General features: G+C 36.7%; 1 protein-coding gene and 1 pseudogene across 2 annotated transcripts in view; one reads left to right on the forward strand and one right to left on the reverse strand.

The window, feature by feature from the left end:
* DCX (doublecortin) overlaps positions 1-19,266 on the reverse strand; it is a 159,318-nt gene that overhangs the window by 19,846 nt on the left and 120,206 nt on the right. The window lies entirely within an intron of this gene.
* Positions 13,839-13,957, forward strand: LOC111729064 (annotated as a pseudogene).

The raw sequence follows: 19,266 nt of genomic DNA on the forward strand, positions 1-19,266 counted from the left end.
AATCCAAAACACTAATTTGAATAGATATGTGTACCCCTATGTACACTACAGTGCTATTTACAATAGCCAAGATATGAAAGCAACCTAAGTGCCCATTAATAGACTATTGGATAAAGAAGAAGTAGTACATTTATACAATCACAATTACTTGGCCATTGAAAGGAATGAATTCTTCCCATTTTGTGACAACATGGATGGACCTAGAGAGTATTATGCCAAGTGAAATAAGTCAGACAAAGACAAATACTATATGATCTCACTTATATGTGGAATCTAAAGAACAAAATAAGCAACTTTTTTGTTACAAAACAGAAGCAGATTCATAGATAAGGGAACAAACTAATGATTGCCAGATGGGAGATGGGTTAGGGGGCTGGGTGAAAGAGATGGCGGGATTAAGAAGTACAAATTGGCAGTTACAAAATAGTCATGGGGATGTAAAGTACAGCATAGGAAATATAGTCAATAATATTGTAATAACTATGTATGGTGCCAATTGGGTACTAGAGTTATTGAGGGATTACTTTGTAAATTATATGAATGTCTAACCACTATGCTGTACACCTGAAACTAATATAAAATAATATTGAATGTAAACTGTAATTGAAAAAATAAAAAATAAAAGAAAGCTCTTTATGGAATAGACAAATCTATATTAATTTTTGCCAGAGGCTGGCTAGGTGGGTGGAGAGAGGAGTGTAGGGAGAAATGGAGAGTATCTGCTAATAGATACAAAGTTCCTTTTAGGGGGACAAAGATGTTCCATCATTAAATAGTGGGGATTGTTGCACAACTGTGTGGCTAAACTACAAACCATTGAATTGTACATTTTAAATGAGTGAATTGGTTGTTATGTGAAATATATCTCGACAAAGCCATAAAAAAGATTAATTGAAGCTAGTTAGGCAGAGAGGGTAAAAAAGGCATTCTAGACTTTGTTATTACATCAGTAGAGATAAAGACATGGAGGTGTGAAATAATACAATATGTTTACAAAGTTTAAATAGCTCAAAACAGCTGAACCTTCAGGTGCCAGCAGTGAGTTCTAAAAGATGAGACCGGAGATGAAGATAAAGGCCAGACCAGGAGCGGGGACTTTTGTGACGTTTAGTTTTTATTTGGAAAAAAATTCTGGAGTGATACCATCAAATTCGCATTTTAAAACTATTGCTTTAGTTGCTGGGTTAAGACTAGGATGGAGTGGGGTGTTAGGAGGAAAATGCAAAAACAGAGATAGGTTGGAAGAAAACATATTAGTCCAGGTGAGAGATGATAATAGCTTAAATTAAAACATAGAGAGAAAGGACATGGTGTAAGATAGATAATTAGAGGCCAGATAAGCTTAGAGTATTATGTGCACATACCATGTAAGCCATGCAAAGAACGAGACTTGTGCCAAACAGCACAGGGACTGGGACCTAAGCTTAGTTAGAGCTCTAGGCTTTCTGGTGAAGAAATGAAGCACTTCAGCCATCATCTTATAAGAGATACCCCTAACATAGTCACCAGAATAACAAGTACAAAGATCTACTGAGAACACATGATTTCCAAAACAATGAAAGCTCCAAGAGAGCAAAGGGTTTTCTCTATTTTGTTTAATGTTACACCCCAGTTTCTGGAATAATGCCAGACACATAATAGATGCTCAGTAAATATCTAATGAATTTTTTTTAAATAAGGCGTTTTGGAAAAGGCAAGTGTCTACAGAGCCACAGTGGGGCAAAGTAATGAACTACTCTTCATGAAAATGAAGGAGTTATTAGACTCCCTATAGTGCCTGAGGGCCTCCTCAGAAAGACCTGGTCTTTAGTATGAGAGAGAGAGAGAGAGAAAGAGAGAGAAAGAGAGAGAGAGAGAGAGAGAGAGAGAGAGAGAGAGAGAGAGAGAGAGAGAGAGAGAAAGAGAGAGCAATCTTAGTGAGCTTTCTGGGCTGAAATAATGAAAGTCTTCCAAAAAAGCCCTAACCTCAGCCAAAATTTCTAGCAGTTGTAGGCATCCCCAGGTGAGTTCTGGCATTTTGTTCCACAAGAATGCTGTATCCTTTGGTAACAACAAATTCTAGTTTCCTAGCATTTGTCATTTACAAAATGAAAACTGTCTTTTTCACCTACACTCTTATTTAGTTGAGAATGAACTCACTGATCTTGCCAAAATGTAGAAATTGTTAACCAGAGTATATCTGCATGTGAGTCAGTTTCCATCCATGGACCATAGATCTTCACATACAGGTTATTTTGCAACTTCTGGTTCTTTTTTCAATATCCTCTGAAATTCTCTCGCCCCAAAACTTCAGGGGTAATACATAAATACATATTCCATCTATACTTCTCTATGTATTCTCTGTATATGTGTATGTGTTTATATATGTTTCCCTGACACTCCTTAGCTAATCAATCTTAAGCTATCAGTAATAGAGGACTTCATTTTGTCATCAACACTCAACAAACACTTGGGAAATCAGTTTTTAATCATTTAACTGCCACTCACTACATTGCTGAAAAATGCAGATACTTTCTGGGTTTACATTCCCACGGCTAGAATGGCACAAGAAGGAAAGGGTTAGCTTGACATCTGTTTTACACCCAACCATTGACTGGTGACCAAACTGATTTAATGCTCATTCACTTACCTTTGGCTTTCCCTCCCATTTTAATCCTAGCACTTGAGCTCAACTCAAAATCAAGCATATTGATTTTAATTTGATGTCTATTTTTAAATATTGCTTACTGAAAACAACCCCAGTCTAACAAAAAGAGCTATGATAATAATTTCAGAGCTGCTTTAATAATTGCCATTGTATTTGACAATTGTTTTTAAAGCATTTTACTATATATGAATTTACATATTTCTCCTGATAACCCCAAGAAGTGGTGGCCAGGAATCACTAGTTTACTTTTAATCGCAGAATATAGGGTCTCAGAGAGAGTAGGACTTGCTTAAATGGTATACACTGCCTCTCCTGAATGGATGGTGGTTTGGAGGACTTGCTCACAAATTCATTTCAAAATTCCCTAAGGTTAGCACATCACATACCTCCCACCATGACCTTTTAATGATTGGTTTTCTGTCTTGTCTTTAATTCCCTGACTTGCAGAAGGAGATCTCAATACACTTCCTCCTTTTTTCATGTTGAGAATGCTCTATGTGTTTTTTTCATTCCAGTCCTAAGACATCCTGTTTTCTCCCTATATATACAGGGAGTTTATCTGGAAGAACATCCAAGTAGAACTAAGATGTTTTCAACTTACTTCAGAACAAGGCCAAGAATCTGTGGTTTTCACTTTTATTCCAAAGAGCCATTAGTTGGGCTGTCCGAATTGGTTTTGCTAATTGTTTCTGCTCAGTGAAAAAGCTTTTGTCTCTCTCCAAAAAACCATCCACTAGGGCAGCAAGAACTGAGGGCTCAGGAAATTTTTCACCAACTTCATCATAGGTCTGGTTCTCAGGCAAAATTTGATCATAAGTTGTGAGATACTATAATTTCAGAAGTTGGAATTTGAAATCTAAATATGTTCCCTACAGACTCTTGCACAGCATGTAGTTGTGAATCCCTTAAATAATGGAGAAAAGCAAGAGTCTTCCCTGTTGAAAAATAAATATGTGTACCCACTCCTCCAATATTTTGACACATTAGTTTCCTTAAAGAAGAGGGCATCTGTAAGAAGCCTGGTGGAGGTTCCAGGATTGTTTTCTCAGGCTTGATAATACTGACAACATTTATTTCCTGTTGAAGGTGATACTTCTGAGAACGTTTCTGGTGAAGCAAGTATGTTGTCAATGCTCACCACAGGTTTTATGGAGCAAGAACCAGAACAAAGTACATTGCTTTTAATTTGTAGAAAGAATACACAGTGTGGATCAGTCAAAGTTTTTATTTATTTATGTGTTTGTTTGTTTATTTATGTATTTATTTATTTACTTTCAGTCAAGGTTTTAAATCCTGGCTTAGCCATTTCCTAGATGTATGACCTTGAGTGTAACTAACCTCTGAAAAGTTTTCCAATTGTAACATTCAAATAAAAAATAATGTACATCTCAATTATTGTCGTTTTGAGGATTATATGACAGACTATATAAAATGCTTAGTCAAGTGCCATAGCACATAAGAAGGGCTCAATAATGACATCTTCTGTTGATATTACTATCGTCACTACTAGAAATAGAAGGTATTAAGTAACTGCAATATATGGACATTGAGTTAGGACATCCCCTTCCACAAGGGATTATTTATCAATCTGTACAAGCTAAAGACTAATTCTTTGGCTAGCAAGTCAGGCATTAGAGGACTGAAGTTTTCCTGAGTGAAGATGATTACTCTGATTTTTGCATTTTATTGCTGCACTATCTCAAACACAGCCCTTGGCTCTTTGCTCTTCTCTCTTTTTTACTCTCTCAGCATTGCCATGGTGGAAGGGGGTGTTGATAAATGCAATGTGGAACCGTTGAAGATTTTTCAGCAGAAGTAGCACAATGGAAATGGTGTTTTAGGACAAGAAACATGGTGGCACCACACAAGATACATAAGGTGACAGAGATTTGAAACAAAGATACTACTTAAGAGTCTGAGGAGTAATCTAGGCACCAGATGATGAGAGAAAGGTAGGGTCTTCTGTATGAGCAATGTGGAGATGTTCAAAGGTCCATCAATATCAACAGCAGCATATGGTGGACATGAAGGATTAGAGTGAGAAGAGTCAAAGATAACACCAAGGTGTTGGGCCTGTGGTAAAAAATAGAATTGGTTCTATTGTCAGACAGGGAGTTGAGGAGAGTAAATTTTTTTAATTTTTAGACACATTGTATTTGGCACATATAAGTAGGACTGTCTGTTAGGTGTTAACTGGATAGATATCCAAAAGGCTAGAGATGTAGATTTAACAGCTGTCTTCCTATACCCTGATATGTTATATTCATCACCATCTCTGCTCTTTTGTTCTGCTTTCACACTGCCAGAAATATTCATTTCCTTATCAATTGACATATAACTCTGTTTCAAGCCCCATTTCTTCTAGGAAGGCTTCCTTTAGTACCCTAGCCCCTGATGAGCTCTTTCCCGTGAACTCTAATACTTTCTGTATCTCTTATTCGCTTGGAATTTAAAAAAAAAAAAAAAAAAAACATTACCATTAACTCGTATTTAGTGCCCCCAAAGCAATGGTTAGATTGTGGACTGTGGAGCCAGAACGCCAGGGTTTAAATCTCAGTTCTACCACTTACTATCTGTGTGATCTTGGGCAGGTCACTTAACTTAAATAAGCCCTAGTTTCTTTATCCGCCAAATGTAGATAATAGTACCTATCTTATAAGGTTGTTGTAAGGAGTTAATTAGTGTATACATGTTAAGTGATTAGAACAGCTGCTTGGCACATAATAACTACAAATATTTGTAAATACTTTTTAGTTAAATTTATATAAATTTGTATAAATTTAGTTAAATTTATACTGGTTCCCCAAATAAATCATAAGCTTCTTAGTGACAAGGAATTTGTCTTATTCCTTTTCTTTATAGCATCTAGCACTACTAGGTATGCCCCAAAAACTTTGGAGATTCGTTTGCATTTAAACAGAAGTTCCAGGCTATGGCAGGTTGCTAGAATTCCTACAACAAGGAGATGGGTCAACACCACCACATTCCATCCCCTGTAGAGTGCTCAGTGATCAACACTGTACTGTGTCACCCAACCATTTCCTAACAGGTCTCCAATGACAATGGAAAAGATACCTTAGATATAGGGCAGTTCTTCCTCTTAAGCTAGACATAAGCAGTGGTTTTAAAAAGAACCAGAATGGAAGGGGGCAGGAGAAGCTTTTCTCTTCCAATAACTTTACCGAAAGCACCACTTCCCCTTGGGGTGACAGTAGGGGACCTGATGGAATGTTTAGAACTAGGCACTGGAAACAAAGGCCCTAATTATCATGGCTGCATTCAAGAGAATGGCACAGATATCATCCCATCCCCTACCTCCCCACATCCTATGCCTGAGATGGAGGAAGATGGAAGAAAAAAGAGAGGCAAGGAACATTGAACAGAGACTTTTATATTTACCACTCTGAAGTTTCCATATCCTGCCTCAGAGACATTGAAAGAATTGCGTTTCAGGAAGTCAGGAGAGCTGAACTCTGGCTGTTGGGTACTAAATAGTTGTGTGACATTGTGAAGATCACAGATATTAAATCTTTTTATATTTTAGTTCCGCAATCTAAAAAAATGGATAATTATCCTTTCCTAACCTAATATATGGTGCTATTATAAGTGATAACTGAAGTGACAGATTTGGAAATAATTTTCAAAGTATAGAACATTTAATTCACTTAAGAGACCATTACTTTGGACCTCTCTTAGATGGATAAGAAAGGTATTGTACAATCTAATGCAGTACCCATTACTCACATGTAGCTATTGAGCATTTGAAGTGTGGTTAGTTAGAATTGATATGTGCTGTGACTATAAAATTCAACCCAATTTCAAAGAATGCAAAATTTCTCAGTAATGATTTCTGACATTTATACATGTTAAAATGATAATATTTTGGATAGACTGGGTAAAATACAATACAATATCAAAACCAATGTCCCCTAGTTCTGGTCATATTGTCTGAGTAGGTAAACGCTGTGCTTATCTCCTCTCATGACTACATCAAAATTACAACTAAACTATAAAACAAGTATCACTGGAGGTTGCCGGAAGTCCAGCTGAACAGAAGTCCTACAACTGTGGACATACATAAGAGGCCACCCTGAAACTGATAGAAGAGGTGAAGATGCAGAACAGGCTGGTCCCACACTCGTGTGTGATGGTTGAGAATCAGGAGAAATATCTTGGCTGTGAGGGTCCTCCTGGAGAGGTGAGAAGTCCTGGCCTCACACTAGGCTCCCCAGCCCAGGGTTCCAGTGCTGGAAAGAGAAGCCCTAAAAACTTCTGGGTGTGAAAACCAGCAGAGATTGTAGCTGAATGAGATGGAGAGCTGCAGGAGTCACAGGCTTTCCTCATAAGGGGTTTGCACAACAACTTACTTGTTAACGGACTCATTTGCTCCGAGCTCCAGCTTTGGGGCAGCAGCTCAAAAGGCGCCAAGGACATATGAGGAGGAACTGAGTTGGCTGGCATCAGGGCGAGGGCTGGAGGGGCAGCTTTCTCCCAGAGAGAAGTGCTAGCAGAATCCCTTGTTCCCTTCTTGAGCCCTCACCCACCTGGCTTGCAGACCCAGGTGGCCGCATATCTGAGTCTCCATCAACATAGCAAACACTGGTCGCTCCACCCTGGTGATTCTCTGAAACCCCGCCTGTCTCAACGTATGAGCCCACCCAAAACACTTCCAGTTGCTTTTCCATACAAACAGCCCATCTTGGCTCATGCTGCAGAGATTCCTAAAATCTCTCAAAGGTTCACAAAACCTAAACAAGCAGCATCTGGCCTCATGTGCCCTCATACCTCTTGCTGAGCAGCCTCAAACCCAGCACTAGTGGCGGCTGGCCTCAGTTTATGGCTTGGATTCTTGAGGCACATTCAAGCCCAGCATGGGTGGCAGACATCTGTGGATTGCTTGATGAATCATTTCAGGTAGTCTGGGCAGGGCACAGGCTATAGTTGAACTTGACCTGCATCAGGGTCCTTCCCCAGCGGCCTTGGTCTACACACCTGGTGGCCAGCTTCAGTCTGTGTCAGAACACCACCTGGGGTCACATCAAAGGATGACACACCAAAAGGGCAGACAGGAGGCACAGAGCCCTGCTAAATTGAATTCTGCTCTGTAGGGTCAGGCCCTGTACAACAGCTCCTCCATTGTTCACAGTCATCATAACCAATCAGCCTGAGGGTCAATCCCACCCATTGACAAGCAAACAGCAACCAAGGCTCAATTACAACAGGAGAGCACATACAACCCATACAAGGGACATACCTGGAGTGCCTGGCTCAGGTAACCAAGGAAGACTGTGCCACTGGTACCCTCAGCATACCTACTGTATAAGGCCACTCTACTAAGACCGGGAGACATAGCAGCCTTATCTAATACACAGAAATAAACACAAGTAGGCAGCAAAAATGGGAAGACAAAGAAACATGTACCAAATGAAAGAACAAAACAAAGCTCCAGAGAAAAAAATTTAAACAAAATGGAGACAAGCAATGCAGAGTTCAAAACACTGGTTATAAGGATGTTCATTGATTATAGGAAAAGAGTAGATAAACTTAATGAGAAATTGAACAAAAAGATAGAAAACATAAAAGTGGAGGTAAAAAAAAACCATAAAAATGAACCAGTCAGAAATAAAGAATATGATAACTGAAATGAAGAATACCTTAAGAGTAATTAGCAGTAGATTAGATGAAGTGGAGGATCAAATCAGTGATTTAGAAAATAAGGTAGCAGAAAACACCCAATCCAACCAGCAACGAGAAAAAGAAATCCAAAAAAATGAGGATATTTTAAGGAGCCTCTGGGACAACATCAAACATACATCATAGGAGTGCCAGAAGGAGAAGAGAGAGAGCAAGGAATTTAGACTCTATTTGAAGAAATAATGATAGAAAACTTCCCTATCATGGTTAAAGAAACAGACATCCAAGTCCAGGAAGTACAGTGTCCCAAACAAAATGAAGCCAACCAGGCCCACACCAAGACACATCATAATTAAAATGCCAAAGGTTAAAGACAAAGAGAGCATCTTAAAAGTAGTAAGAGAAAAGTATCTAGTTATTTATAGGGAGCAACCATAAGATTGTCAGTTGATTTCTCAACAGAAACTTTACAGGCCATAAGAGACTGGCACGAAATATTCGAAGTGATTAAAAGCAAGGACCTACAACCAAGATTACTACTCAGCAAAGCTATCATTTAAACTTGAAAGACAGATAAAGAACATCCCAGAAAAGAAAAAGCTAAAGTTCATTGACACCAAACCAGTATTACCAGAAATGTTAGAAGGATTTCTTTAAGAAGACAAAAAGATAAAAAATATGTATAATGAAAAGTTAATAACTATATAACTATCAACAATTGCTTTGAATGCGAATGGACTTAATACTCCAAATGACAGGGTGACTGAATGGATAAGAAAACAAGACCCTTACATACGTTGCCTACAAGAGACTCACTTCCAATCAAAAGACACACACAGACTGAATGTAAAGGGATGAAAAATATATTTCATGAAAAACAAACAAACAAACAAAGAAACAGCAAGCTGGTATAACAATACTTATACCAGACAAAACAGACTTTAAAACAAGAGACAAAGAAGGAACCAGTAATACCAATTCTGGATATTGTCCAAACTAACCCAAAACACTACTCCACAGTCTCATGTTCATTGCAGCATTATTTACAATAGACAAGATAACCTGTGTGTCCATTAGTGAATGAATGGCTAAAGAAGAGGTGCTACATATATTCAATGGAATATTACTCAACCTTGAACAAGAATGAAATTGTGACAACTGTAACAAATGGATGAATCTAGAAGGTTTGCGTTGGGATAAAAAAAAAAAACAACACGCACATTGCAAGAGTTGAAAAATGAATTAGCGAGCTTGAAAAATAGTTGACAGAATGGAGGAAAGGATCAGTGATATCGAAGACAGAAGTCTAAAAATAAATCAGAAGGTAGGAGAGAGAAACTGAAAAATGAAAAATAAAGAAAGAGAAGTACTAGAACTAGCTGATACCATCACAGGAGAGGAAACATAAGAATTGGCATTATTGAAGGAGAGGAAAGGAGCAGGAACTAGAAAGCATTTTCAGACAAAGAGTTGATGAGAATTTCCCAAATCTAAGGAATGAGCTATAGCTTGAAATTCAAGAAGTAAAACAAAACACCAAATTATCTCAACCCGAAAAGGACTTTCAACAAGACACAGTGTATTAAAATTATCAAAAATCAATGACAAAGAGAATTCTCAGGGCAGCCAGGGAGAAGAAGACAGTAACGTATAAAAAAAGAAAATGCATTAGAGTACCCTCGGACATCTCAACGCAAACCTTACAAGCCAGAAAGGAATAGAATCAAAGATTTAAACTATTAAGTGAAAGGAACTACCAGCCTAGAATAATGTATCCAGCAAAGTTCTCCTTTAGATATGAAGGAGAAATTAAGACCTTTCCAGACATACAAAAATTGACAAAATTCTCCACTATGAGGCCTGCACTACAGGAAATACTAAAAGGAGTCAGCTCATCTAAAACAAAATGACAAAAAAAATACATAATTATGAGTAAAGTGACCCTCAGGCAAATAGAAACAGAGGAGTGCAATTCGTACTAAGAACTGGGCCTTATAAGCTTAAATAATTAGAAGACAATTGCTATAGCAAGATAGTAATGAACATTCAGCATACATAGGGACAAATTGAGACAACAATGACTGAAAAGGGGAGGATTCAAAGATCCAAATTTACAAAGGAGAATGGAGATAAGGCACGCACAGAAGAAAATGGACTTTCTCTCTCTTTCTCTCTCTCTCTCTCTCTCTCTCTCAATATTCGTAATGGTAACCACACACAGAAGATTCAGAACTGAAGTATATAACATAAAACAAGAAGAACCAAAGGGAAAACCTACAAAAGCTAAATAAAATAAAGAAAACAGAAACACAAGAACAAGGAAGCAATGGAAACACCGAGCTACCAAAAAGCAAAAGATAAAATGGCTATAAGAAGACCTCATATTTTAATAATCACCCTAAATGTAAATGGATTACACTCATCAATAAAAAGGCACAGATTTGCAGATTGGATCAAAAACCAAAACCCAAGCATATGCTGCTTCCAGGAGACATATCTCAGCTCCAAAGACAAATATAGACTCAAAAGGAAAAGCAGGAAAATGATATTTCAAGCAAATGCCATTCACAGGAAAGCGAGAAGAGCAGTATGAATATCAATCGATATAGACTTCAAAATAAAAAAGGTAAAAAATGATATTGAGGGACATTTCATAATGATAAAGGGAATCATGCACCAAGAAGACAGACATAACTCTTATTAATATCTATGCTCTCAATCAGGGAGCCCCAAAATATGTAAAGCAATTACTAACAGGACTAAAGGGAGAAACAGACCAAAACGCGATAGTAGTAGGGGACCTAAAAACCTCAAAGTCGGATATGGACAAATCATCAAAACAGAAAATCACTAAAGAAATAACATCCTTAAACGACACATTAGAACAACTGGACATAATATAACATATACAGAGCCTTCCATCCCAAAACAGATGCTTATACATTCTTCTCTAGTGCACATGGAACATTCTCAAGAATCGACCACATACTGGGACACAGAGATAGCCTCAACAAATACAGGAGGGTTGAAATCATACCAAACATATTCCCTGATCATAATGCTTTGAAATTAGAGATCAATGCAGAAAGAAATCAGGAAGAACCAAAAATACATGGAGATTAAACAACATGCTACTGAAAAATAACTGGGTAAGGGAAGAAACAAAAACAGGGATCAAGAGATATGTAGAAACGAAAGATAACAATAGTACAGCATATCAAAACTTTCGGGACACAGCAAAAGCAGTCATAAAAGTAAAGTTCATACCATTACAGGTCTATCTCCAAAAACGAGAAGGAGCCCAAATAAACAACCTAATGCTTCATCTTAAAAAACTAGAAAAGGAAGAACAAATGAAGCCTAAAGTCAGCAGAAGGAAAGAAATAATTAAAATTAGAGCAGAAATAAATGAAATTGGAAAACAAAAAACAATAGAAAAAATAACTGCAACAAAGAGTCGGATCTTTAAGAAAGCTAACAAAGTTGAAAACCCTCTGTCTAGACTCACTAAAGAAAAAAGAGAAAGGACACAAATAAACAAAATCAGAGATGAAAGAGTGGGTATTACAACTGACATCAAAGAATACAAAGGATTATACAAGAATACTATGAAAAAGTATATAATATCAAATTAATAACCTAGAAGAAAAGATCCAGTACTTAGAAAAATAAAATCTTCCTAGACTGAATCAAGAACTGAAAAATCTAAATAGACTGATTAGCAGTATGGAAATTGAAACAATCATCAAAAACCTACCAAAAAGTAAAAGTCCAGGACCAGATGGCTTTACCAGTAATTTTTACCAAACATTCAAAGAAGATTTAATACCTATTCTCCTCAAACTCTTTCAAAAAATCAAATACTTCCCAACTCATTTTATAAGGAGAATATTACTCTGATACCAAAACCTAGTAAGGATAACACAAAGAAAGAAAACTACAGACCAATATCTCTCATGAACACAAATGCAAAAATCCTAAATAAGAACCGAATACAGCAACATATTAAAAGGATTATACACCAAGATCAAGTGGGTTTCATCCCAGAGGCACAGGGATAGTTTAACATATGCAAATCAATTCATGTGACACACCATATAAACAAATTAAAAAATAAAAATCATATGATCATATCAATAGATGCAGAAAAAGCCTTTGACCAGATACAGCATCTATTTATAATCAAAACACTTAACAAAATTGGTATAGAAGAAAAATATCTTGACATAATAAAGGCCATATATGACAAATCCTCAGCCAACATAATACTTAATGGTGAAAAACTAAAACCTTTTGCTCTAAGATCAGAAACAAGACAAGTCTTTCCACTATTGCCACTGTTATTCAATATAACATGGAAGGTCCTAGCGAGTGCAATCAGGCAAGACAAAGACATAAGGCATCTAAATAGGAAAAGAAGTCAAACTGTCACTATTTGTGAATGACATGATTTTATATACAGAAAACCCTAAAGACTCCTCAAGAACACTACTGGAAACAAAAGCAAATACAGTAAAGTCTCTGGATATAAAATCAACATTCAAAAATCCACAGCTTTCCTATACTCTAATAATGAAGTGTCAGAAAAAGAAGTGGAAAAAATAATTCCTTTTGCAATTGGGACAAAAAGAATAAAATACCTAGGAATAAATTTAACAAAACACATGAAGGACCTATGTAATGAAAACTACAAGACCCTATTAAAAGAAATCAAAGAAGATACAAGGAAATGGAAAGATATTCCATGTTCTTGGATTGGAAGAATCAACATAGTTAAAATGACCATATTACCTAAAGCATTATACAGATTTAATGCAATCCCCATCAAAATCCCATCAGCATTTTTTAAAGAAATAGAACAAAAAATCATCAGATATTGATGGAAGCACAAAAGACTCTGAATTGCCAAAGCTATCCTGAGAAAAAAGAACGAGGCTGGAGGCATCACTCTGCCTGACTTCAAATTATACTACAAAGCGACAGTAATCAAAATGGCATGGTATTGGCAGCAAAAGAGATACACGGACCCGTGGAACAGAATCAAGAGTCCAGAAGGTACCCCATATTTATACGGGCAAATAATTTTAGACAAAAAGCCAAAAACATACAGTGGAGAAAGGAAAGCCTCTTCAGTAAATGGTGCTGGGAAAACTGGAAAGCCACCTGCAAAAGAATGAAGCTAGACTATTGTCTATCACCACACACCAAAAGTAACTCAGAATGGATTAAGGATCTTAATATAAGACCTGAAACAATAAAATGCATAGAAGAAAACATAGGGAAAAAACTCAAGGACCTTGGACTTAAATAGGATTTTATGAATTTGGCCTCAAAAGCAAGGGAAGTAAAAGCTAAAATAAATGAATGGGACTACAACAAACTGAAAAGCTTCTACTCAGCAAAAGAAACCGTCAACAAGGTAAAGAGACAGCCATCTGAATGGGAACATATATTTGCAAGCAATGTCCCTGATAAAAGCCTAATATCCAAAATGGACAAAGAACTCATACAATTCAATAACAAGAAAACAATGAGCCAATCAGAAAATGTGCTGATGGTCTATGGCCATGCCACTCTGAACAAGCCCAATCCTGTCTGATCTCGGAAGCTAACCAGGATCGGGCCTGGTTAGTACTTGGGTGGGAGACCACCTAGGAAGACCAGGTACTGTAGGTGTAAAAAAATAAAAAATAAGGGATTGTAAGCTGAAAAGGTCATCGCAATCTGTGAGGTCAACCAAAGGTTGCCTTGCCTAAAAATATAAAAATAATAATAATAAAAAAATGAGCAGATGACTTGAACAGATATTTCTCCTTAGAGGACATACGAATGGCCAACAAGTATATGAAAAGACGCTCAACATTGCTAGCTAGTAGAGAAATGCAAATCAAAAACATAATGAGATACCATCTCACACCTCTTAGAAAGCTATAATCAACAGGACAATTAATAACAAATACTGGAGAGAATGCGGAGAAAAAACAACCCTCATACACTGCTGGTGGGACTGTAAATTGGTACAGCCACTATGGAAAACAGTGTGGAGGTTCCTCAAAAATCTAAGAACTAATCTACCATAGGATCCAGCAATCCTTCTACTGGGTATTTACCCCAAAATCTTGAAAACCCATATCTGGAAAGATATTTGTACATCAATGTTCATGGCAGCATTATTCACAGTGGCCAGGTCATGGAAGCAACTGAAGTGTCCTAGGATAGATGATTGGCTAAAGAAGCTGAGGTACATATATATACAATGGAATATTACTCAGTCATAAGAAGAGATGAAATACTGCCTTTTGCAACAACATGGATGTACCTCGAGATAATCATGCTAAGCAAAATAAGCCAGACAGAAAAAGTTGAAAATCACATGATATCACTTATATGTGGGAAATAAACCTAAAAGCAACAAATGAGCAGGACAAACAAATAGACACTCATGGACATGGACTACAGACTCGTGGTTACCAGAGGGTATGGGGTAGGGGAGGAGGAGAGAGGTAGATGGGGTAAAGGGGGTCAAATATATGGTAGCTGAAGGAAAGTGGACTTTGGTAAACACACAATGGAATATACAGATGTCAAATTATAATGTACACCTGAAAATTATATAATTGTATTAACCAATGTTACCCCATTCAACTTAATTTAAAAAAAAACCTCATATACAGAAAAAAAGATTAATGAAACCAAGATCTGGTTCTTTGAAAGGAAAAACAAATTGACAGTGTCCTATCCAGATTCATCAAGGAAAAAAGAGAGAGCACTCAAATCAATAAAATCAGAAATAAAAGAGTATAAGTAAACTACTGTCTCCACAGAAATACAAAGTATCATATGGAAATTCTTCGAGCAATTAAACACCAACAAATTGGACAATCTGGAAGAAATAGATACATTCCTAGAAACATACAATCTCCCAAGACTGAGTCAAGAAGAAACAGAAATCTTAACCATGTGATTATCACCAACAAAATTGATCAGCAATCAAAAAGCTCCCCCCAAATAAAAGTCCTATAACAGATAGCTTCTAGGTGAATTTTTCCAAACATTCAAAGAAGAATTAACATTTATTCTTCTCAAACTATTCCAAAAAACTCGAGAAGAGGAAAGATTTCCTAATTCTTTTTATGAGGCCACCATTTTCTTGATTCTAAAAGCAGACACAGACTTTACAAAAAATAAAAGGAAAAGAAAACTGTAGGCTGATATCTCTGATGAACATTGATACAAAAATCGTCAACAAAGTATTAGCAAATGGAATTCAGCAATACATTAAAAATATCATACACCATGATCAAGTTGTATTTAGTCCTGGGATGCAAGGTTGGTACAATATCCGCAAATCAATTATGTGATACACCGCATTAGCAAACCAAAACATAAAAATCATATGATCACATCAGTAGATGCAGAGAAAGCATTCGACAAAATCCAGCATCTACTTATGATAAAAACTCTCAGCAAAGTGGAATAGAGGGTATATACCTCAACTTAATAAAGGCCATTTATGACGAACCTACAGCTAACATCATACTCAATAGGGAAAGGCTAAAAGCATTTCCTTAAGATCAGGAACAAGACAAGAATGCCCACTTTCACCACTCCTCTTCAACATTGTATTGGAAATCTTAGCCACAGCAGTAAGATAATAAAAAGAAATAAAAGGTATCCAAATCAAAAACTGAACTTTGGGTGATAAACACACAATAGAATATACAGGTGTCAAATTATAATGTACACCTGAAAATTATATAATTGTACTAACCAATGTTACCTCAATAAACTTAATTTTTAAAAATTTAAAAAATAAAAATTAAATTAAAGAAAGAAAGAAAGAAAAAGAAGAAAAGTAATTCCTTTTCATCGACTAGTTACTTTGTTTTTTAAATTAAATTAAATTAAATTAAGTTAAATTGTGGTAGTTGCATATAGAGAAAAAAATAACACATTAATGGCAGAAATGGAAACAGACATACTAGAAATATCTTCTTTTAGTTCTGAAGCCAGCTCACCTTTGCCCATCAAAATGGCAAGTCTAGGATTAATCAAAATGTGGCACTGCACAAGCTTTCTTCAAATATCTCATAAGAGCCTCCTGGGCTCAAATTTTATCTGCTGACCACAGTCCCTTGGCTTACTTTAAAGACAGATATGGCTAATGGGACTTGGAGTCTAAGAGTCCATCAGTTCTGTTAAGTGAGAATGAGCTACTTATAACAATATAATATTAAATCCTTCCTAATCTCGAGTTTTAGACTTAGCAATAGACATTCTATTTGGGGCAAACTCAGTACTGGCAGTAGTAGGGATTGAATTGAATTCAAAGAGAATAAATATTTTCAAATATATTTGAAAATCATGCAAACTTGTTCAAACCAGAATCAAATCCATATATTTTTTAATGAACTAAAATATCAAAACAGTCCTTTAACTGAACCTGAATTGAGCCAATGTTTCATTTGGTATGAGTTCCTACTAAAGAGGAATATTTTGGGCTTTGTTTGCCTTCAAAAGAAGGTAGTTAAAATTCCCAGGAAGTGGCCTATCTTACACAACCTTTAATTAATCAGGTTGAATGAAGAAATGTGAATCCATCCACAAGCCCCAGATCCAAGAGAGACACAGGATGAAAACGGGGTGGTACTACATCATCCTAGAAAAGAACAAAGAATTTCAGCCCCATCTAATGCCAAAATTCTTTGGTGAAATATGTATTAACCTGCACATGTCATTACAAATAGCTCAGAAAAAAACTTGGCACTGTATGAAATAATTCTTTCTGCTTAATGTCTGTAATGAGAAATTTATGCTAATGCAAAACTATGCATTGTCTATAGCTCATCCTTCTGGTTCTCTGATTCTGATTCTGTGGAAGCTATCATACAATTCTGTAAATTGGAAATAATTGATAACAATAGAAGATGATTTTTATTTACAGACATGCAAATTCTATGTTATCCAAAATGGAAACCAAGTCTTAGAAAAGGTAAAAGAATTTGTCCCAAGTCACATAGCTGGGAAGTAGCTGGGCCTTCCTAGAGAGGTTTCTGTCTCTCCTTCCATATTCTATCCTCCTCCACCTCCCAGCTTGGAATGGTCCTGAATGAGGTAGGGGTGGAAAGCGAAAAATGGTTGTGTCAAATTCAAACCTTACCTAAAATACTTTTTGCCTGAGATCACTCTGTCTCTGTGGAATGTTCACTGAGTGGATGCCCTGATCTTGGCCTTAAACAAACTGCCATGAAATGCGCAAAGTTATGTTACATGGATCCTTTTACTTTTTGTGGCTGAAATCATGTGGAGACTCTAGACACATCATTTAAGTGGAAATTATCAAGGAGGCTGACTAGGCTGGAGTCAGGCTTCACTTACGTTCATGAACTATCTGAATTGAAGATTTAAATGTTCCCTACTGAGAATGCCTTAGATTTTGTAATGGCAGGGAATAGGGACTGCTTGTAATTCTGAAATCTGCCAAGTAAAGTCCCCTTTTCCCTCTTCAAATTGATTACTCTGCTTATTTTGTGTGTGAGAATATATCCTCGTTTCTTCCTATTAGCAAGGGAGTTCTGAAGGAACAAGAGCATGTCTTGTCTGCCTAAGATTGGGTTAGGATCTACCCTAACTCCTTTCAGTTTGACAAATATTTGTTGAGTCTTTATGCATTCCCACTCTGTCTCTAATATATTCGAGTCAATGAGGTGCATGTTTTGCAGAAAGAAAAATTCTGTAGGTAGCACACTGGAGATCACTTATTTGACATGTTTAAATCATGTTTCATTATAGGTGGTTGGGTTCCTGTGTGCTAGGTAACCCAATTGGATACAGTCTGCAAGAGAATCCATTTACTTCAAGCTGCTACCACCTCTGCATTTCTAACTCATGGGTCATGTGGTAGTTTAAAAATAGATCCATAAATTCTCTGTTACACCTTCCTGCAAGAGGTAGAGCCTGATTCCCCTCCCCTCAAATGTGGGCTGAACTTAGTGACTACTTCTAATGAATTGACTACAACAGAAGGGACAGCATGTGACTTTAGAGACTAGATCACAATAGGTACTACATCTCCTTCCTTGTTCACTCTCTTGAATCACTCATTCTGGGCAAAGATCCTGCCAACAGCCATCTTGGAAGTGGATCCTACAGTCCCAGATGAGCCTTCAGATGACTATAACCTCTACCAATATCTTGACCACAGCTACATGAGAGATTCTGGGCCAGAAAGAACCACCCAGCTAACCCATATCAGAATTCCTGATCCACAGAATCTACGATAACGAATGTTTGTGTTTTAAGCCATTCAGGTTTGGGGCAATTTGTTTCATAGCAAGAGATAAGTAATACAGGTTAGAATATCCCAGAAATAGCCAGGAATGTTTAGCTAACATGAGGAATGTTTAGCTAAAAAATGATTAGCTAAACAAACTTATTGCCAGACTTTATGATCTTAACTTAGTGTTTAAACTCAATTTTTTTGCAAGACCCTACTTAGAATCTGTACAAACAATTTCATTTTCAATCTAAGCTTTAAAATGTAGGTCTTTGTTGTTTGAGCAATATGAATTTGTTTAGGTAGATTCTTGTGCTATTCTATACACTTAGCCAAAATATCACCAAACACATGCATTTTTATTCCTTCAGTAGACATTACCTAAATGCTTACTGGATCTCTAACACTATGTTGGGTGAAATTGGTGCTCTTATGCATCTATTCATTCACAAGCATTATTTGAGCATCTACTAGGACCCAAGCACTGTGCTCAGCACTGAGGATACAAAAATAAATATGACATCGTGTTCTCGAGGGACCCAGTATTTAGCTGGGAAAGTAGACAAGTAAATATATACCTTATACATGCTATGATATTGCAGAGAACAGAACAACTATATAATTGATGTATTGAAGGATGAATAGGAGTTTTCAAGCAAAGAAGAGTAGTTGACTAGAGGGATGGCATTCCAGGTACAAGGCAACAGCA

Source organism: Pteropus vampyrus, unplaced genomic scaffold, assembly GCF_000151845.1.
Source record: "Pteropus vampyrus isolate Shadow unplaced genomic scaffold, Pvam_2.0 Scaffold244, whole genome shotgun sequence".
NCBI lineage: Eukaryota > Metazoa > Chordata > Mammalia > Chiroptera > Pteropodidae > Pteropus > Pteropus vampyrus.